The sequence below is a fragment of the Papaver somniferum genome, chromosome 8, assembly GCF_003573695.1.
Source record: "Papaver somniferum cultivar HN1 chromosome 8, ASM357369v1, whole genome shotgun sequence".
Classification (NCBI taxonomy): Eukaryota; Viridiplantae; Streptophyta; class Magnoliopsida; order Ranunculales; family Papaveraceae; genus Papaver; species Papaver somniferum.
In genome coordinates, this window is record NC_039365.1 from 104,659,826 (window position 1) to 104,683,674 (window position 23,849).

Here is a 23,849-nt window from a genome sequence, read left to right on the forward strand (position 1 = left end):
GTCTTTCGTCTACACGAACTGATCGTCTTAGCAATTACTCTCAACTGAGTACACTTATTCATTCAGAAACTATTTTCATGCAAAATACACAACACACCAATAATCCTTGATCAACGTTGATCTCACACATTTCTCAGCTTCCCTATTACAGATCGACCCATCCTCTCTTGTGACCGAGTTGACTTTGGAACGACCATTGTCTTGGTTTAGTCCGGAGCCCTACAAATTGATCTCTCGAACATAAAGCACTCCCTTCTTGCAGTGCATCTGTGTGAGGTTAAACATTTCGCTCGGCTCAAAGAGACTCCTCCGCACGGTCTTCTCCTCGATTCCGTAAAAAACAGCGAATCATTTTTCCCCATCTACAATCCCTTCCGTGACAATGCTCCCTTACTTAGGTATTGCCTTTGATAAGCTTTCCACCATATTAGAGCATGCTTTGAAATCTTCAATGCCGCAAAATCTATCTTCTCCTTCGAACCATATTCAAAGAAAGAATAGTATGTCTCTAGATGCTCTATCCAATCATCAAATTTCTCTACATCGACACTTCCATCATAAAGTGGAATATCAACATGAAAATCAATTTTTATATTTTTACCATGATTCATAAACATACCACAAGGTTTTTTTGCTTTTGTGCCTTTAGGAATATCAATTTCTTCTTCCTCTTCGCTTTCCTCTTCCTCCTCCTCATCCTCTTCTTCCGAACCCCAAAATGGAGATTTCGTCTTTTTCGTAGGTTTAAGATTTGGTGTGTTGGAGCGAATACAAGCAACCAACTCGTCCAGGGTAGTTTGAATCGTATTCATCTCTTTTTCTAACATAACCACCTTCTCGTCGGTAGTTTTTGGTTCATAAGTTTTAGACTCATCGCCTGTCTTAGCCATCCTTGGTTTTCTTGTTCTTTTAACGTATTCTCGCTTTTCGAGTAACTCACCAAGTTGTTTGTAGAGAGATCTAGTGAAGACCATAAACCACAGGAATCTTCCCTAAAATAAACGAACCTTGCTCTGATACCAACTTGATACATATTGATATCTGTATCTTGGTGACTATTATTATAGAGGCGGAATTCAGAATAATAATAGAAGAAAACTAGAAGAAAAAAAACACAAAGTAGTAATTCGAAAAAATATATCTTCTCTAGATTATGAACAAGAAAACGATTATAATTCTCTCTTTGTTACGCTCACAATCTCTCTAAACAGTGGGTAACCTTAAACTGTTTTACTAAGATTGCTTTTACAATAGTTAATTGCCTCACAAACTTCTCTCTAGATGATTTGTCTCACAAACCTCCCTCTCTGACCTAGGTGTGTCTGTATCACAAACCACACTCTAGATCTAAGTGTGTATGTATCACAAACCACACTCTAGATATCTTAGATATGAGCTAAACATCTCTATTTATAGCTTTAACGGTTTCCCAAACCTTCTAGGAATCTATTTCCTTATCTAGGAATAATTCCTTTTCTAAGTATATATTTCCTTATCTAGAAATATCACCTTGTCTAGGAAATATTGTTTTTCTAGGTATATTTCCTTATCTAGGAATATTACCTTGTTTAGGAATATTTCCTTATCTAAGAATACTGCCGTAAATTAGTAATTCCTCACAAATTACAATTATATCCTCAATTCGTCTTGAGGATCACTAGTTCCCGTAGAGAGGAAGATACACATGTATCATGGAATAGATAAATCTGTCTCCCACAGAAATACCTATGAGTTTTTGTTCCGTCTTTTGATAAATCAAGGTGAACAGGAACCAATTGATAAACCGGTCTTATATTCCCGAAGAACAGCCTAGTATTATCAATCAACTCACAATAATCTTAATCGATTAATGAAACAAGATATTGTGGAATCACAAATGATGAGACGAAGGTGTTTGTGATTACTTTTCTATCTTGTCTATCAGAGATATTAATCTCGAGCCAATGCTTACAATTGTACTCAACACAATAGAAACAGCAAACTCAGATCACACAACTACAGAGAAAATAGTTGGGTCTGGATTCACAATCCCAATGAAGTCTTCAAGTCGTCAACCTACAGGGTCCCGAGAGAAACCTAAGTTTAAAAGAGAATCGACTCTAGTTTATGTAACTAGTAACACACAGAAGTGTGGGAATTAGGTTTCCCAGTTGCTAGAGTTCTTCTTTATATAGTTTTCAAATCAGGGTTTGCAATCTAAGTTACCTTGATAACAAAGCATTCAATATTCACCGTTAGATGAAAAACCTGATTCAACCAAGCTAATATCTTTTAACCGTTAAATCGAACTTAGCTTGTTACACACAAATGAAATGTAGCCTCATTTAGGTTTATGTAACCGTACCTAAACGTGTACACCATGTTGTCTCAACAATAGTTAACCTAAGTTAGCCATACGATCACTCTTATATCAACCTTATTCATCTTAACCATAACTAGTTCAAATGACTCATGAAACTAGTTAAAGAGTTGTTCAATTGCTATATTCTCATAGAAGTATACAAGAACACAATTGAAGCAAAATCGTTTTGATTCAATCGAATCAATTCATGAACATTATAGCCACGGTTTGCAAATATTGCATTCCTTATTATATAAATGTTTGAGTTCATGTACACAACCGATTTAGAACTTTAACCTTCAAGTATGCAAACGGGTACGCATACTTGAAATACCCGAACCAAGATTGGGTTTCGCCAGTACGCAAACGGGTACGCGTACTTCCAATCCCAGCAGAAATATTCAGATATGAACCTTACGCCAGTACGCGAACGGGTGCGCATACATAGGTTCCTGGATTTCTAAAGACAACAGGTACTCGTACGGGTACGCATACTATGGTTCCCGGACATGGATTACATATGTGCAAGAGTACACAACATGTCATATCCAATAATGGTTAAGTGTTCTCAACTCTTATTTAAATCATTGAAACTTTCTTAGAGGATGACAATAGTTGTTTTCACACGCTATTAGCATCAAAGCAATTTTCAAGTTATTGAAATAATCATAACGAAACATTCCAAGTCTACACCAAATGATTGCATCACACAAACCATGTAAGATGTTACTCGACAATTTTCACATGATCATCTTTTGACTTGCGTCAAGAATATAAGATGAATTTGGTCGAAGCGAAAGCTTGCCAACACATACTTCGAGAAATATGTAAGTGAGTTAAACTCAGCTCGAAATCTCAAATATGTATAATAGAAAACTATATCGTAACACGACTTATGTCTCAATATAGGAGATAGAGTAGAAATAGACTTTCCAAGTGATAGATGAGTTTCAGTCTCCACATACCTTTTGTTGGTGAAGTTCCACAAGCTCTCCTTAGTAGTTCTTCGTCTTCAAATGATGAACGTCGTGAAGCCTAAGGATCAACTACACAATCTATGTCCTAGTCCAAGACTATAAGTAGACTAGAAATTAAGACTTATAGTTTTGATCACTAAAATTGACAAGCATGCTTGACATAGCAACGCATGCGAGTTCGACCGAGTAGTGCTCTAACAATCTCCCCCTTTGTCAATTTTAGTGACAAAACTATGAATACATATGGATTACAAAATAAATAAAACTTTGTAGCTTCTCATCCAAATGCTTGATCTCCTTGGCATCTCAACACGACTCGAAATCTTCGTCACTTCCAAGTACTCCATGATTCTAAACGTGTTCAACTCAGCATCATAGTTGTTGAAGATCCGTAGCGATAACAATGAGAAAGCAGTTGTTGTCAATCATTGTTATACAGTATCGTAGTATCATTACACATCATCAAAGTTCAATTGTATCACAACTTTGGAAACAATACTATGGTGATATGTATCACTCTCTCTTAGTCAATACTTCATCTCGACATGAAAACCACTCCCCCTTACATAATGATCCGTAAACCATATGTATTTGTAGTATGAAACTACACATTAATTCTCCCCCTTTTGTCAATATAAATTGGAAAAGGTACGAAACTAGTGGGATCCTCATGAAATTTTCATAGAGATACTTCGTGACCAAAAGAGAATAACATACCAACTTATTTAGATGCAATCATATAGCCGAAGCTAAATACATTCATCAAGGAGTTTATAAAGATATAAGATAACTCCTACAATATTCCACAGCCGCACTCCCCACAAAGGTTTGGCAATTAAGAACAAGTTCAAAAAGAACTCTCCCCCATAAAATGTCATTCCCGAAAAAACAACAAGAGCAACCTTACTTTTACGAGAAGAGAAGGATTTCTTTGGATATAATTAAATCACATGAGAACATGAATTTGTATCCAAAAATCACAATTGAATTAGCCACAAATGATCAATTCAATTGTCCATGCTCAAGATAAGAGAACTTATGGAGCAACACAGTATATGCACAAAAATTTGGATCAGGTAAAGACCAATACTGCGGAATAAACAAAGATTCATTCTATTTTTCATCACTATTTGCACAATGACATATAATAGACCTAATCTTTGTAAAAAAAAGTTCATCCTTTCTTCCATCAATATTTACATAATTGACATAAAGGGCTTAACTTTTTTAATCAAAAGTTCATTCTATCTTTTATCAACACTTTCATACCGACATAATAGAGATAAATTTTGAACAAGTATGGGACAGTAAAGGTTCACGGACGTAAACAACATATCCCATAACAATTTGCAATATATGAAACCATAAAGATTAATACTGCAAAACTCATCTTCCAAATAACTTAGAATTTAAAAAAATAAATCTAAAAACATTGAAGATGAAAAACGTTTGGACATAGCTATGTGTACTCACAATAATGGCTATTCCAAACCCTAGTTATCCTTCTTAAAAACACAAGAATAAAATTATCTATAAGAAAACTCAGCTCGAAATCTCAAATATGTATAATAGAAAACTATATCGTAACACGATTTATGTCTCAATATAGGAGATAGAGTAGAAATAGACTTTACAACTTTAGATGAGTTTCAGTCTCCACATACCTTTTGTTGGTGAAGTTCCACAAGCTCTCCTTAGTAGTTCTTCGTCTTCAAATGATGAACGCCATGAATTCTAAGGCTCAACTACACAATCTATGTCCTAGTCCAAGACATCTATAAGTAGACTAGAAATTAAGACTTATAGTTTTGATCACTAAAATTGATAAGCATGTTTGACATAGAAACGCATGCGAGTTTGACCGAGCAGTTCTCTAACAATCTCCCCCTTTGTCAATTTTAGTGACAAAACTATGAATACATATGGATTACAAAATAAATAAAACTTTGTAGCTTCTCATCCAAATGCTTGATCTCCTTGGCATCTCAACACGACTCGAAATCTTCGTCACTTCCAAGTACTCCATGATTCTAAACGTGTTCAACTCAGCATCATAGTTGTTGAAGATCCGTAGCGATAACAATGAGAAAGCAGTTGCTGTCAGTATCGTAGTATCATTACACATCATCAAAGTTCAATTGTATCACAACTTTGACAACAATACTATGTTGATATGTATCACTCTCTCTTAGTTAATACTTCATCTCGGCATGAAAACCACTCCCCCTTACATAATGATCCGTAAGCCATATGTATTTGTAGTATGAAACTACACATTAGTTCTCCCCCTTTTGTCAATATAAATTGGAAAAGGTACGAAACTAGTGGGATCCTCATGAAATTTTCATAGAGATACTTCGTGACCAAAAGAGAATAACATACCAACTTATTTAGATGCAATCATATAGCCGAAGCTAAATACATTCATCAAGGAGTTTATAAAGATATAAGATAACTCCTACAATATTCCACAGCCGCACTCCCCACAAAGGTTTGGAAATTAAGAACAAGTTCAAAAAGAACTCTCTCCCATAAAATGTCATTCCCGAAAAAACAACAAGAGCAACCTTACTTTTACGAGAAGAGAAGGATTTCTTTGGATATAATTAAATCACATGAGAACATGAATTTTTATCCAAAAATCACAATTGAATTAGCCACAAATGATCAATTCAATTGGCCATGCTCAATATAAGAGAACTTATGGAGCAACACAATATATGCACAAAAATTTGGATCAGGTAAAGACCAATACTGCGGAATAAACAAAGATTCATTCTATTTTTCATCACTATTTGCACGATGACATATAATAGACCTAATATTTGTAAACAAAAGTTCATCCTTTCTTCCATCAGTATTTACATAATTGACATAAAGGGCTTAACTTTTTTAATCAAAAGTTCATTCTATCTTTTATCAACACTTTCATACCGATATAATAGAGATAACTTTTGAACAAGTATGGGACAGTAAAGGTTCACGGACGTAAACAACATATCCCATAACAATTTGCAATATATGAAACCATAAAGATTAATACTTCAAAACTCATCTTCCAAATAACTTAGAATTTAAAAAAATAAATCTAAAAACATTGAAGATGAAAAACGTTTGGACATAGCTATGTGTACTCACAATAATGGCTATTCCAAACCCTAGTTATCCTTCTTAAAAACACAAGAATAAAATTATGTATTGGAAAACTCAGCTCGAAATCTCAAATATGTATAATAGAAAACTATATCGTAGCACGACTTATGTCTCAATATAGGAGATAGAGTAGAAATAGACTTTCCAAGTGATAGATGAGTTTCAGTCTCCACATACCTTTTGTTGATGAAGTTCCACAAGCTCTCCTTAGTAGTTTTTCGTCTTCAAATGATGAACGCCGTGAAGTCTAAGGCTCAACTACACAATCTATGTCCTAGTCCGAGACATCTATAAGTAGACTAGAAATCAAGACTTTTAATTTTGATCACTAACATTGACAAACATGTTTGAGATAGAAACGCATGCGAGTTCGACCGAGCAGTGCTCTAACAGTGTTTAACCATAATCGGTCGACTTTCTATGACAATCGGTCGATTTCCGTGACCTAGTCAACCGATTCTTAGTGGAGAAAATGTCCAACTTGTTTGTGTACTTTTTAACCTGGAATCGGATTACATGAGCACTCGTATAAACCAATTCTTTTAGCGCAGTGTTTGGAATCGGTCTATGTGCGTGTATCCTGCTCACCAATTCTTAAAATCGGGATATTTAGTAAGTAATATACATCGATTCTTGGTGTTCTTCTTGAATTAAAACATCAGCTTAGAATCGGTCCGCGAGTGCACGAACATCCTCCGATGTTGAATTGATTTTTGTCAAGCTAATCAAATTTTCTCATGTTTTGATGATAAATTAATGTTAGTTAATTTCGAGGTTAACTTGGTTAAACATCTATTAATCACCAAAATAACACTAATTAATCAGGGGTAAATTGTACACTAACGAAAACATTTGGATAAGGGGTTTTTCATTTTACTTCAAAATGTCTTATTTTATCACGTAATGATAGGCACCAAATAATTCACCTAGGCCCCAAACTAACCAGGTTATTCTAGCACTATAAAATGTTTTTCTAACTATTAATATGCCAAGTCATTTGTGTCTTATTTAGATATAGGAAATGCATTAAAAACGAATTAGCTAGTTTCAGATTTTTTTGCCACATTGTGCATATTTGATTGCATAGTTGACCGGGATCGTACTTTTCTTTGCCGATTAATGTGCATATTTTTATCGGTCCGATTTTTTTGCTACATGCCGAATTGCGAACTAGAGTTAACATGGCGTGCTCTTCTTTCTTTCTTTTTTCTTGTGAATTTATTTTTCGCTATTATAAAAGAAAGAAAAAAAACAAACAAGTGATGTAACTTTTTTTTTTGATAAAATAAGTGATGTAACTTAACAGGTTTTAAGAGCATCTTCAACAGGACGTTTTAAAATTCCTAAATTGTAGGCCACATAAGATTTTACTACATTGTAAGAGAAAAACATGTTTGTCATAGTCTTATTGGATGTATTAAGTTATGTGTATGCCTGTATTAAGAGAGTGGGTGCTCTTATAACTGTTAGTTATTGGTCAGTTGTTAGCCGATCAGATAATGACAGGTGTACACTATCTGATCGTTGTTGTTAGGTCTTTCTCTTCTCATAAATGTGTAAGAACCTCAATCTTATCTTCATTAATGAGAAATATAGCAAGTTTAGTAGCAGAGGATGTGTTCATTAGGAACTCAGATTCATTTTCATCATCTCTTGATCACCAAATTGTACTGAGTACAGTACATTTTGCATCAGAGCCACTTCAATTTTTTTTCCAATGGGTACTTCCGATCCAAAGGATGTGTTAGAACCGGTTCACCGAAATCAGCTGAGCTCTGATGATCGCTTTACTTCCATTGAAGACAAGCTTCTTCTGCAGCAACAACAAACTGATTCGAACCAGGTGTAGATAAACAAACAGTTTGATGAAATACTAGCCATATTACCTTTTACATCGAGATATTCTCAGCATGATGATTCTGGTGGACAACATCATGGTGCTCAACTAGAAAATCCTCCAATCTTTGGTTCTATTCTTCAAAGAGGTATTCAACATCACTTAAATCGAGTACCCAAGCTTGATTTTCCCCGTTTTAATGGTGATAATCCTCGTGGTTGGATCCAGAAATATGAATGTTATTTTTATCTTCATAACATCGATGAGACTCGCAGAGTGGATATAGCATCTATCTATCTTGATGGCAAGGCTGATAAATGGTTTCTCAATTTTCAGGTTGGTAGAAATCGGATAAACTGGTTTGAATTTGCTCATGGTATCTGTGTTCGATTTGAAAACCCTGTTGAAGAAAATTTTATTGTACAACTTAACTCTGTAGAAGAGTATTTTGAGGAATTTGAAGCTCTTAAAGCTTTGATGCTTGCTAACAATCCATCTTTAAGTGAGCATTATTTTGTCATGTGCTTCATTAGTGGGTTGAAGGAGGAGTTGCGCAATTCTGTAGCTATGTTTTATCCAAAATCACTTGCACAAGATTTTTCTTTAGCTAGAATGGAGGAACATAAATGTCATTCTACCTCTGCTAAAACCATTAGAACCAACTCTAGCTCTTTTACTAACTATAGAGATTTCTCTACCACCACCTTTCCTCCTAAACTACTTTCAACATCATGCACTACTTCAAAGTCATCTCCTACAACACCAAAGGCTTATTCACCCACCACTTTTAAACCTACATCATCCAATCCAATTATAAGAAACTAACACAAGAGCTGATGCGCATTCGCAGAGATAAAGGTCTTTGTTATAATTGTGATGAAGTTTATTCAATGGGCCATAAGTGCAAGGGTAGACAACAATTGTTTATGGTGCAAATTGAAAGTTCTGATACACAGGACACGAAGGCTGAGGAAGAGGTTTTTGAAGAAGCTGTGGAATCACCACTTGAATCTGACATGGAGATTTCTCTTCATGCTCTCACTGGTACTGCCATATGTGATACTATAATAATTCCTGGTCTTCTTAGAAGACAATCTATTTCCATTCTTATTGATATTGGTAGCACAACTAGGTTCTTAGATTGTTCTCTAGCTGCTAAGCTCAAATGAAAATTAGAGCAAACTGCTCATGTGTTAGTTACAGTTGCTAATGGGGAGAAAACAGTAAGTACTGGTATTTGTTCTAAACTTCCTTGGAGTATGCAGGGTTATCAATTCACTGAGGATTTGAGGTTACTTCCACTTGGATACTGTGACATGGTGCTAGGTGCTGATTGGCTTAAGAAGCTAGGTGATGTTGTGTTTAATTTTTCTAAACTCAGTGTTTCTTTTCTTCATAATGGTCAGCATATTATATTAAAAGGCACAAAAACTTCACCTTCACTAATTATGATGAGTGGTTCAGCTGTTAAGAAGTTTATAGAGAAAACAACTTATGTCACCATTGGTCATCTATTTTCAGTTACAACTACTCCTATACCCCATCCAGTCCCTACACCTTTATTGCCTCTTATATCTGAATATACTGATATTTTTGCTGAGATAACTTCATTACCTCCTCAAAGAACCTTGGACCACTCAATCCCATTAAAACCAGATTCCCAACCTCCAAACGAAAGGCCATATAGGTGTCCATACATTCAAAAAGGAGTTGTGGAGCAACTGGTGAAAGAAATGTTATCTTCTGGGATCATCCAACACAGCCACATCCCATTTGCTTCTCCAATTCTTCTTGTAAAAAAGAAATATAATACATGGAGATTTTGTGTTGATTACAGAAGACTCAACAACATCACTATTAAGGACAAGTTTCCTATTCCAATTGTGGATGAGTTGTTGGATGAGCTACAAGGGTTCATGGTCCTTTCTAAGTTGGATTTAAGAGCAGGATTTCATCAAATTTTATTGAACCCTCTGGATATCTACAAGAATGCATTTATGACTCATCATGAGCATTATGAGTTCAAAGTCATGCCATTTTACCTTACCAATGCACCTACAACATTTCAAGACCTTATGAATGAAGTCTTTGCACCTTACTTAAGGAAGTTTGTTCTGGTCTTTTTTGATGATATTTTGGTTTACAGTTCTTCCATGTCTGAGCACATTGAGCATTTGAGATTAGTATTTTCCTTACTCAGACAGCATTAACTATATGCTAAGCTTTCCAAATGTTGTTTTGGCCAGTCACAGTTGGAATACTTAGGCCACATTATCACTCCTGAAGGAGTTTGTGCTGATCCCAACAAGATTGCAGCCATGCAAAGCTGGCCACTTTCAACTTCAATAAAGGAATTGAGAGGATTCTGGGTTTAACATGTATTATAGGAAATTTCTGAAGAACTATGGTGCAATCTGCAATCCTCTAACTGATCTTTTAAGAAAGAATTCTTTCAATTGGAATGCAGCTTTCACTTCTGCATTTGAGAAACTCAAGCTAGATATGTCCACAACTCTAGTTCTTGCATTGCCATATTTTTCCAAGCAATTCACTGTATAAAGTGATGCAAGTGATACTTGTCTTGGTGTTGTCTTAACTCAAGAAGGTAAACCAATTTCTTTTTTCAGCTCACCCTTAGGGTCTAGATTTAGAGCCTTATCCACATATGAAAAAGAATTCTTAGCTATAGTTAAGGTTGTTCACAAATGGGGACATTATTTACAAGGGGGCAAATTCATTATACAAACTGATCATAACAACCTCAAATACTTCTTAGAACAAAGAATCACCACAGTTCTACAGCAAAAGTGGTTAATGAAATTGTTGGGTTTTGACTATGAGATTAAATACAAAAAGGGTAAAGAAAATGTAGTTGTTGATGCCTTATCTAGAAGACCAGTTGCATCTACAAATTGATCTTCATTGTCTATGTCTCAACCAAATTGGATGCAAGACATTCTTCAAAGCTATGTTGGTGATGACAAGGTGCAACAGTTGATTACTCAACAGTTGCTAACTCTGTTCCACATTATTCTTACAAAGCTGAGATACTGAGATACAAATCCAGGGTATATGTGGGAGCTAGCAATGGGGTCAGAGCCACAATATTAAATACTGTACACACCTCTGTTGTTGGAGGCTATTCTGGCATACAGGCCACTTATGTTAGGTCCAAGTCTCATTTCTTTTGGCCTAACATGAAGAAGGAGATACTATTGTTTGTAGCTGAATGTGACATCTGCCAAAGAAATAAGGGTGAATGATGTTTCCCATCTAGTTTACTGCAACCCCTTCCAGTACCTAAGCATGCATGGAATCACTTCGCCATGGATTTCATTGAAGGATTACCTATGAGTGACAGGGAGAGTGTTATACCGGTGGTTGTTGACATACTCACAAAGTATAGCCATTTCATTGCTCTGCAACACCCTTATACAGCTGCTTCTGTGGCAAAGGCATTCTTAGATCAGGTATTCAAACTACATGGCCTACCTTCTTCAATTGTGTCTGATAGAGATAAAGTATTTACTATTCATTTCTGGCAAGACCTATTTAAGGATTTGGGTACTAGCTTGAATCTCATCACTGCTTACCATCCTCAGACTGATGGCCAATCAGAGAGAGTTAATTCTTGTTTGGAGACTTAATTAAGGTGCATAACTGGCCATAAACCTAGTAAGTGGTGTGAATGGTTATCTCTTGCTGAGTGGTGGTACAACACTAGTTATCATACTAGTTTAAAAATATCTCCCTTTCAAGCTTTATATGGCTATCTTCCTCCACACATGGCCTTCCCATCTGCTATCACAACTTCTGTAGCTGCTGTGGAGACATATCTAAAAGATAGAGAAGCAATGATTGACATTCTTAAGGAATCTCTGCACAAAGCTCAAGAAAGGATGAAATTCTTTGTTGATAAGACAAGGAAATACAGACACTTTGCAGTGGGTGACTTAGTATATCTGAAACTCCAACCTTACAGACAGGCTTCTGTTTCACTGAGAAAGAATTTCAAGTTGTCTGCAAAGTTCTATGGACCTTTTCCTATTTTACAAAAAATTGGACCAGTGGCATACAAATTACAGCTTCCAGATCAGGCTAGGAGTCACCCTATCTTTCATGTGTCACAAATGAAGCAACACATTGGTAAGAAGCACATCCCCTCTCATACCTTGCCTATTGTTGATCATGCAGGTGAAGTAATCATGGTACTGCTAAAGTTCTACAATACATGACCCTTATTGTTGGCAAGAGGCCAGTGAAACAGGTGCTCATCCAATGGACTAATTCACCTCCAGAAGATGCTACTTGGGAAGACATGGCTAACATCAAGTCTCACTATCGCAACTTTGTCCTTGAGGACAAGGATAATTTCCAGAAGTAGGCAATGTCATAGTCTAATTGGGTGTATTAAGTTATGTGTCTGCCTGTATAAAGAGACTGGGTGCTCTTATAACTGTTTAGTTATTGGTCAGTTGTTAGCCGATCAGATAGTGACAGGTGTACACTATCTGATCGTCGTTGTTAGGTCATTATCTTCTCATAAATGTGTAAGAACCTCCATCTTATCCTCATTAATGAGAAATATAGCAAGTTTAGTAGCAGAGGTTGTGTTCATTAGGAACTCAGATTCATTTCCATTATCTCTTGATCACCAAATTGTACTGAGTACAGTACAATGTCCAACAGAAACCTCTAAAGACAATGTAAAGATGACGTGGGAGGTGGTTATTATAACATCCTTTACAGGATCCGCTGGTTTTAGAGGATCTCTTCGAGGATGTGAGAAATGTGACTCATCAATTTCATTGGTGAAACAGTTAACTTAATAATAAAATAAAATTATGTAACTAATAAGAAAAATATCTAGAATGTTCCCCTTGGAAAATATATCTTTGATTAGTGAAACAGTTAACTTAAAAATAAAATAAAATTATATAACCAATAATAAAAATACACGTGGACTATAAAGTTTACTCTAGAAGTCGAAAAAGATATCTTTTACATTCGAATCTTGGTGTTAAGGATGTTCTGCGAGGACGTTACCCATAGGAAAGGCCCCTAGGTTCCATTGGAGATGCTTTAATTATGTACATCTTCATCCAATGCTGACACTGTTGCTATACTCACTTAATTGTCTAATTTGTCTTTTCCAACGGGGTCAAATACATTCATACCCAAATGCATGCTCCGACTGTTATAAAGGAACTAGTTGTCGTTTTTTGCGTATTCATGGTAATCGCAAAATTTGGATTACATAGGTAGGAAGTAGTTCTAGCTAATTAGATGTTCACCGTTACTCTCTTTGTCGTCTATCTCTGGATGCATCCTTTTCACACACCCACATATGTACTTTCGTGTCACTACCTAGTACACGCTTACCAGGATTCGCTAGTTGGGTACACGTACAAGCCCTGCATGCATATATGTCATCACAAATTAATATCGCGAGACTTCACAAAGAAGTAAAGAGTCTGCTAAAAAAGAAAGATCTAGAAAAAGACCAGAGAGAGCAAGAAAGATGCTAGGAAGCATCAAGTCTCAGACTGTTAATAACATAAACGGTTATTACTCCATTTTCGAAGATACTCTGGATTACGATCACGAAGGCGTTATTGAAGCTGATACTTGGAAGAAAGCTTTAGATAATGATGATTTTCATATGTATCATCCTCCGCGCATGTTAGGTGAGGATGGCTGCCCGTATATGATAGACGGAGCTAGGGATGATGGCATGCTTCAGTCCATCGTTAACCAAGCCACTGCTACTAACGCATGCTCTTTTAATACTCGGAAGGTCCCACAGAATAAGCAGAAGTATGATGATAATGATATTGATGGATGTGAATACTCATCTTGTGTGGTACCGACAGCCGACAACAGAAACTCCATTACCAGCTCGATGGATGCATTGGTTCCTTGCTTCAGTAGTTCTGCTGACCCGTTAAAAACAGATGTGGAAATGATTCTTGATAATGACACATGGTTAACAAATATTAACAAGGAGGAAGGGTCTCAAGTGTTAGAAAAAACGCTTTAAAATTACCAATTTTTCCATGGACTATGTTTTGATCCCTAGATCTATTGCCCATTAATTGTTTTTTCTTTTGAATAGATAAAACAATAGTCCCACATTGACTAAAATCTAAAGAGTTTTAGACATAAATACCATAGAATTGGCTATAAGGGCATGGCCCTTAGGTCAGTAGACTTTTGTGCTTGGAGGGAAGGCTTAGACTAGGGCAAGGTTGCCTTTCCCGTACGGGCGATGCTTCGCACAGAAGCACGCCGTCGTCGTCCGTGGGTGTGGGTTCATTAGATCCTATCTTTTTGCTGAAACTTTTGGTACGTGTTTTACACACATGTAGAAGAATCTTCTTCTTTGTCCGCACATGTTTGTCTTGGCTTTCTTGTCTGTACGTGTTTGTCTTGCTTTCCTTGTCTGCACATGTTTGTCCTGGCTTTCCTTATCCGTACATGTTTGGCTTGGCTTTCCTTGTCCGCACATGTTTGGCTTGGCTTCTTGACAACACACTGCTCTAACCCTGACAAAAGCAACACTGTTTTTAACCCAACATTACCAGTATTTCTGTCATACGCATGGTTTGGTTGCATGCATTTTTCCTCTCGTTTGTAACGTCTTAAACACTATATAAGGGAGGAGTCTTGAGCTCATTTTACACACCACAGAGAAACATCTCTTCTACTCTCCTTCTGTTTTTCTGTAAACATCTCTTCTACTGTTTTAAGTTCTGCCAAGCTCTAAGGGTACCCTCTTTGTATGCTACATTGAGGGGTACTAACTGTAATTGTATCCTGGAGGTGACTCGCCAACTGCTGTAGCATCTCAGAGGAGTGGCAGGCGATATTGCCTTTAGGACAGCGTAGTTTACGTACCTCTACATTTTCTGTGCAGCAACATCAGCAACATTATTTTGAACTAGGTATCTTCTTCTCAGTTACAATTACATTATTAGTACTTTCACCAACATCAAGTAATGATGATCCAAGAAGAAGATGATCAAGTACTTCCACAAGAATACAGTCAAGTGGTTGTCGTAAAGGAAGACGGTCAAATGGTCGACAGAGAAAATGTTCAAGTGCTCCCACAATGGTATCCTGAAGTGATCGTGCCAGAAGGAGATGTTGATCAAGGAGATGCTGATCAAATGATTGTCCCAGAAAAAGATGATGTAGCAGTACCTCCACTAGGATACACGGACGAGAAGAGATTATTCACCGGTGACAGTGAACATGCCTGTAATGTGGCAAATGAAAAAAGTGAAATGGGGGTCGACCAGATAAATATCTGGCCCTCAGGTTGTCAAACAAGATCAGATAGTATGCACAGATACTTAGGACAAAAGAGGGGTTCTACCTCGAGAAAATTGTCTAGTTCTAGGAAGGGAAAGGGGATGAAAGCAGCTGCAAGTCGTAAGCATAATAAATCAGAGCAGGTAGGTACTTTTATAGTCGGAGTGTTATTTAATAGCCGGACGATGAGCTCTTTTTAGTGTTAGCATGTTATTCGGAACATATGCAGCGCCTGGCCGACATGATTCTCATCTAAAATCAACATCTTATGACATTTTTTTATTCGTCACTGGAAACTATTAGTATTTGTAAATCATAAGTTACGACCTATTTCATTAACTTTAGGAACCTTGATAGAAAATACATGCACGTCAACATCCCTACGCGATTAACCGATTATTCTTGAGAAGAAAAAAACCCAAAAATGAATGTGAACCATTAGGATCATGAAGAGATGAAAATGCGCCATGTTGGCATACAAGCACAGGACACATACAAGTTGAGTGTTATTTTTATCACTATTATAACTGTGCCTAGTTTGATTTATCTACTTACCGTTTTGTAACTGTGCCTAGTTTGATTTAATTATTTTTTGTTTTATAGCTGCATATTTTTTGTGTTTTAATGGGAGCTTATATCAATACTTTCAGCAGGATAAGATATTTTGCACATATTGCATATAGGACTAATTCTTGTTCAGTTGTTTGTATCTTAATTAAGAATTTCATGACTCAGTGATAAATTCTCATTCTTGTAGACTAGAAGAGAGATGATCAACCAAAAGATGAATACTTTACATGACTTGGTCCCATGCCATAGAAAGGTATGCATTTTTTTTTTGAAGCATGCCATAAGTAGTTAATAGACACTGAAAATTGCAATGAATTTCCATAAGTATGACTATTTGGACGACCATTTTTTATTCGGTAGCCCAAATTGGTACCAAGGAATGAATGAAAATTTTGTGGACTACATCTATGTTGGAGCAGTGTCCATATCCAATACGCACCTACTCACGCATTTTCCCATCCAACACGTCAGTAACATCACATACATATGACATATAAAATTTTAATATCAATGTGTAAAATTGATGCCAAATATACTTTTTCCTTCAGGAATTTTTGATTATCTGCAATTTATTAGTATTTTCCACAAGTCATATTTAGTGTTTATCATGTTTCAGTAAGAAATATCATTGATTGAGTAAATAACTTGCTGGTGTCCTAATTTTTTGAAAAATTACCACGGCTCCGTGCCCACACCGGATCGTGTTCACATCCTGTGCCCGCTTGGGTGCTTCCCCGATTAGATCTGGACACCACAATTGGCTCCGTTCTTCAACTCAATATGTGTGAACGAGTTGTCTCCAAAATAATGTGCCAATTGCAAGTAACAAGGTCTTTGCTTCTAGAAGAAAATTGAAACGGCCCGTCCTAGCCTAGAATAAACCAGGTGTTCTGGAGTGTTATTATCTGGTTGTGTCATCTGCGTTGATAGTTTACCCTGTACTGATTTAATAGGCAATCAAACCACCACCTCGGATATCTATGATGCAAATTGGTTAATTGCAACAAAAATATGATTACTTTAATTTTCTTAAGAGTGGTATTATATTCAGTATCACTAATACGATATGGACTATGTGCAAGTATTTGTATCAGTAGCAGTCACTGCGATAGAGTTCTAAGTTCTTTCTTGCAGTTGTTTATTATGCGCGTCCTAAAATTTTGATTGAACTAAAAAATCACTTGCTACAAATAAAACTTCAAACCTGCCTATTATAAGCAAAATCTGGCTGTTCAACGAGTTACGAGACCATTGCTGATATAGCAAAATGAGGACCAAAGCACCCCTCTTTTATACTAGTAGAATCGTTTAGTACGGCACCACACTGGTTACCGGCCAAGCATTTATTAGGTATCTGTAACTTTATTAAATTTGTTAGGGATATTTTTGGATTTGTTCGAGCAAGGATATGCTATCAGCCTTCTTTCGGCTCGGAAGAGATCTTTTTTTTTTTGGTTACAAAGCATATATTTATACTTGTACATATTTTAACAATAAGTTTGATCTTCATATATATGCAGACGGTTAATGCATCCAAAGCATTAATGCTTACTGAAGTAATTCAGTATGTAAAGGGATTACAAGCTCAAGTTCAAACGATGATGTTGATGAGAAGCAGCGTGCCACGCGTAATTATGGACTACCCCACGGCTACTAGTACGTGGCAATTGAACAATATGTATTCTGTGATGGGTCATCCTTTTATGAACACCGCGGTGATGGATATAAACTGCATCAATACCCGCATAGGTGCTTCTACCAGTTCTCCAGCAGTATTCGTCCATCCTACAACTGCATTAAGTCCGTATGTGCGGGAATCTCACGGTGATTAATGTAGATTTAAGTTTTGTGTTTGTTAGTTATAGTTATATATATAGCATTATAAAAAAAGCACCAAATACTGCCTTTGGTTAATCCCTTGATCAGTGCGACCTTCTCACTGGTTATGCTTACGAGTTGTAGCTGCTTTCAACCTCGTTCTAGTACTGCTCATTTTTCGCACAACCCACTTTTCTTCCAAGGAAGAAGGAACTGTGGCTGTGCATACTACTTATAACTTAATTCATCCTCATTTTTGTTTGCAAGCATGTGGACCCTGTTTTTTCCCTGCTTTCATTTCGGTGCAGGAGAACCTCTATTGCAACAGCATGCTTGCCGCAATGAGGAATTTGGCAACAGCTTTCTGTGTACACATATATCTCACTATCAGACACGTGTATATAAAAAGATACGTGGAAAGCATGCAGGCCAAAACATCAAAACATGATGCGTCACGAAACACCAAATAAACCCCGAGGAGTTACTTTATCTCATCCCCAAAAGAGAAGCTAAAATCAACGGTGGAGAGAAAGTTAGCTGACACGGACTGACAGGGGCAGAAGACACTTGTCTGACACGAGCAGACCCCTCAACTACCCGCATTAAACACTCTGAGCAGTGTACGTGTCGACCAACCTGTGGAACGAGCGAGGATGCTTCTGCGGGATCAAGGGGCAAACACAGACCTCCGCGTGATGGACGCAAGGACACAAGAAGATAAGGTTCCAACGGTCTTCAGAGATGGGTCCCACATTCTAACCTTATAAATACCCAATCTCCACCAAGAGGAAGGGGGCGGAAAAATCAGGGAGAGAAGGAGAGAGAGAGAGAGAGAGAGAGAGAGAGAGAGAGAGAGAGAGAGAGAGAGAGAGAGAGATTGCAAGGGTAAGTTAATCACTAAGAAGACAGAAACATGTAAACCCAAAAGTCATTCGACTATTCATGTAACCGGGAAGAACATAGTAAAACAACAAATCCCGTGGATGTAGGCCTTAGTGCTGAACCACGTAAACCTGGGTCTTATTTATATTTCAGCACTTTACATTTATTTAGCTCCATGGATGTTTATTTATATGTTTTGTTTTTCTTAATACTTATATCCCATGCGCAAACGCCTCGCATGGAGTTGTTAGATGAGGCCATGATAAATCCGAAGGTTTTGAGCCAATGAATCAACACCAGGATATCATCATCACAATCTCTTTAGATGATAATGATTGATTGTGAGCGTTCGGACCCTCACGCAGGTTTGTGTGCTCACAATTTGGCGCTAGAAACAGGGACTTCGTCCCGGTAAAAGATTTATCTTGTCCTGTGATTTCATTTTAAATTGGCATATGATTGCTCTGATTTATCAGCTCGGACCGTATAGATCATTCGTTAACTGTATTATGTTCAAAAACCCACCTTTTATCTTCGATAAGGGTTATTGTTCTAATCCGTCGGATTTACAATTTTCGTAGTTTTTATACTAAGGATCTCCTTTAATAAAACTTTAACCCGTAGATTATAACTTGCGTGTATTAATTCTCTCTTGGAAGACTGTATTTCGCCAACTAACCCGCTTCACGCGGATATTCCCGTTTTTGTTGTTTGAAATAACTTATGCAGAAAGAACGTATTGTGAGTAAAGAAGGCAAGTTTCGGCGAGATTTCATTATCAACAAAAGGGCACGTGATGGAAAAGACGCAGGAAGCAGGAAAATCCAAAGCTTTGTCAAAAGAAACACCCAGGACAACCCCGGTCATCACCCGAAGCAAGCAGAGAGGAGATAAAGCTAAAATGACCAATCGAAGGCAAGATACTGCGGAAATCACTTCACCCATGAACGCTAATTCAGTTGCAGCGGCGGCTCTCAGGGCAGCAACGACAAAGTACGGGGAGGCTGCGGTAGTCCCGAAGGTTGCGGAGGACCCGAAGGTTGCGGAGGCTAGCAATACCTTCACCATGAGTCAACTTAATCAACCAAGAGAAAGGGTGGATGAATCCAGAACATTCCAACCCGCGCACCTTCTAACTTTTGGAATGCCACTAACAAATGATCAGAATCAAACCATACCGGCGGCTCTAGCACCGCAGAGGGGCGCTCACCCCAATTTGGAAATACCAGCAACCGAGGCTGAACCCCTGCCACCTTTAGTACAGACCATGGAGGAGGGCGGCACCATGGCTGTAGCAGCACGCGCTGGGACCCCCAATCAGGGGTCCAACCAATCACACCGACTAATGGCTGAGCTTGAGGAACTGAGGAAGAACCAGCAGGTTTACGCAGAAGCTGTAGCTCTGTTGGCCAGAGAAAATCAAGATTTAAAGGAGCGGATTGCTCTAAGCACGAAGACCAGCCAACAACTTGAGGAAGCAAGCTCCAAAGCACCAGAGCCAAACCGAGACTGTAGAGTCGTCATAGCGGCTAATGAAGACGCAACAAGGAGACGTAGCGTATCCGACCCGGACTATGACGATGGAGAGTCAGACGGTAATGAGCCGAAGAATTTAGAGCACCAACGCGCAATGGAGGAACTACGAGATGAGATGATGGCCGAGATCAGGCAATTAAAAAATAAACAAGGCGGGGGAAGGTTAGAAGAGGTCATGAGAGAAGCTAACTCCACGCCCTTAACTCATCGCTTGGCCAACACCCCTATTCCACTGAAATTCCCTGTCCCAACGTTCGAATGCTATGATGGATCCAGCGACCCTGCTGCACATATTCGGTACTACAACCGTGTCTTAGCTAGATGGGGTCAAAACGACGCCGTACTCTGCAGATACTTCCCGTCAATCCTGAAGGGATCGGCGTTATCATGGTTTGATAATCTTCCACCAAACTCCATCCACTCATACGACCAACTCGCAGAGAAATTCTTAAGAACATACATGTACAACAAGACTGTAAACACCGGGATGGATAAGCTCTTTTCACTAGAAATTGGCTACAAGGAAACCACGAGGGAGTACACTAACAGATGGTACAAGATCTGCCAAGCCATAGGGAGCGTGGACCCAGTGGTAAGCATCAACTGCTACAAATGGGGCTTAGACCGAATGAGTCCCCTATTTGTTGAAATTCATGGGAGCGTGCCCAAGACAGAGGGAGATCTTCGAATAATTACCGAAAAGCACGCTCGACTTGAAGAAATTCAACGGGAAAACCCGAGGGCATATCCGCAGAGGTCTCACCGCACCAATTCAGCGGAACAAACCAATGGGGCCAAAAGGAGTTGCTCAGGGGAGAGACCTCACGAAGATAGTAAGGAACGGAGGGATGAATGAAGAACAGGCGACCGAAAATTCGAAGATCAAGTTTACACGAAACTCAACGCTAGCTATGCTCGTATCCTACGAGAGATCAAAGGGAGGGAAAACTTAGAGTGGCCATGGTCTAAGGGAAAGCAGCCCCCGAGATCCGAGAAGTCTAAAGATTACTGTGAATATCACTGTTTCAACGGACACCAGACCGAAAAGTGCAAGAACCTTAAAATAATGATCCAAAAATTAATTGATGCGGGAGAGCTCAAACATTACATACGAAAGGATGTTACCGAGGACAGATCCAAACGAACCAAACCAGTCCAACTTCCGGAAGGAAACCGAACAATCAACACCATCTCGTGTTCCGAAGCCACAGGACCCTCACTCACAGTGCAGATTGGAAAAAGGTTACGGAAGCAATTCGAAGACCGCTGCGAGTTGTATAAGGTCGATGGGATAGCGGTGGACGAACACGAAGAATGGATGGAATCTCCTATCATCTTCGATGCCGAGGATATCGAAGAAGATATGGAAGACCATAACGATCCCTTGGTCCTAACACTACCAGTAGCTGGATGTAACCTCAAAAAGATCCTCATAGACGGGGGGAGCTCTGTAAACGTCCTATTCTACGATGCATTCAAACGGATGAAGCTCCATGATGAACAGTTAATGACCTCTTATCACACCATCTACGGATTCAATGGAGCAGCCACGAAGCCCTTGGGAGACATCGTGTTACAGGTTAACGCAGGGCCCATGAAACTGGAAACCCGATTCAGTGTGGTGGACACCCCTTCCCCCTACAACGCTATTATTGGACGAAAATGGGTACACAAGCTCAAAAGAGTTGCGGCAACATACCACCAATATCTCAGATTTCCAACACCTGAGGGAATAATGGAGATCAAGGGAGATCGGATCACTATGCGAGAGTGCCAAGCCACTCAGGATCATATCAACAATGAGCAAGAAGAGCAGCGAAAAATCCGAAGAGTAAAAAAATCAAGAAACCGCGAAAGAGAAGGCCGTAGACCTGTTCCTTAAGGAAACTACAGGAAAGGGCTTGACGAAAGATGGTAATGTCCAAAGCACGGAAACAAGTACCTCAACAACCAGCGAAGAACAGAAACACGCTAAATAGCAATTAAAGAGCATTCCAGTCCTCGGAAACCCGAAGCCTGTGTTCACACCAGTAGAACCCGTAAAGGAAATCAACATAGGAACGGAAGAAGACCCAAATATGATCAAAATCGGGACCATCATGGACGAAGGAAGAGAACATTCCTTAACCAAATTACTTAAGGAATATGCGGATGTGTTCGCCTGGAAGTTAGGAGATATGCCGGGGATTGACCCAAAAGTAATCCAACATGAACTACGCATCAAACCGGGCACGCCCCCGTTCAGGCAGAAAATACGAAAAGTGGCTCCAGAGTATCATGAGGCAGTAGAAACAGAACTTCGGAAGCTACTAGACGCATGATTTATCAAGGAAGTCAAGTACCCTACCTGGATCTCCAACATGGTCATTGTTCCTAAGAAAAATGGAGGGGTTAGAATATGCATCGACTTTACTAATCTCAACAAGGCATGTCCAAAGGACAGCTATCCCCTACCGAGCATAGACCATCTAGTAGAAGCAGTAGAAGGATACGAAGAACTATCATTCATGGATGGACATTCTGGCTACAACCAAGTAGCCCTGGCGGAAGAAGATCAGCCACACACAGCGTTCTATACCCCACATGGCCTTTATTGCTATACCAGAACGCCTTTCGGACTTCGAAACGCAGAGGAAACATACCAAAGGATGGTCGATGCTATCTTCAAGCCATGGATTGGAGGAACCCTAGAAGTCTACGTGGACGACATGCTCGTCAAAAGCAAGCTGCGTAAAAATCACCACCAGGACCTGAGGAATATCTTTGAAGCAATGAGACATCATCACATGAAAGTGAATCCGGAGAAATGTACTTTCGGTGTCACCTCGGGGAAGTTCCTCGGGTATCTGGTAACAAAAAGGGGCATCGAGGTAGACCCAGCGAAGATTCAAGCCATAGTAGAGATGCCGTCCCCAAAGAATCTAAAGGAAGTGCAGAAGCTCAATGGGTCTATAGCAGCGTTGGGCAGATTTATTGCACGGTCTTCGGACAAATGCAAACATTTCTTCAATATTCTTAAAAAAGGGAGCAGGTTCGAATGGACCGCCGAATGCGAGGAAGCATTCCAAAAAATCAAAGAACATCTAGCTTCAATCCCGATCCTGCAGAAGCCAGACCCTGATGAGGTTTTGGCACTGTACATAGCAGCAACGGAGGACGCAGTCAGCGCGGTATTAGTCAAAACCAATACAAAGGTAGAACAGCCTATCTATTACGTCAGCAAGACACTCAATTCTGCGGAAAGAAATTATACTAAGATTGAACAACTCATCCTCGCACTGGTATGGGCTACCCAAAAACTGAGAACCTACTTCCTAACTCACCTCGTCAGGGTACCATGCAAATCACCATTGGAAGCAGTCCTCAAAAGCACGGGAAAAGTGGGCCGAATAGCCAAATGGAACACCCATCTGGACCAATT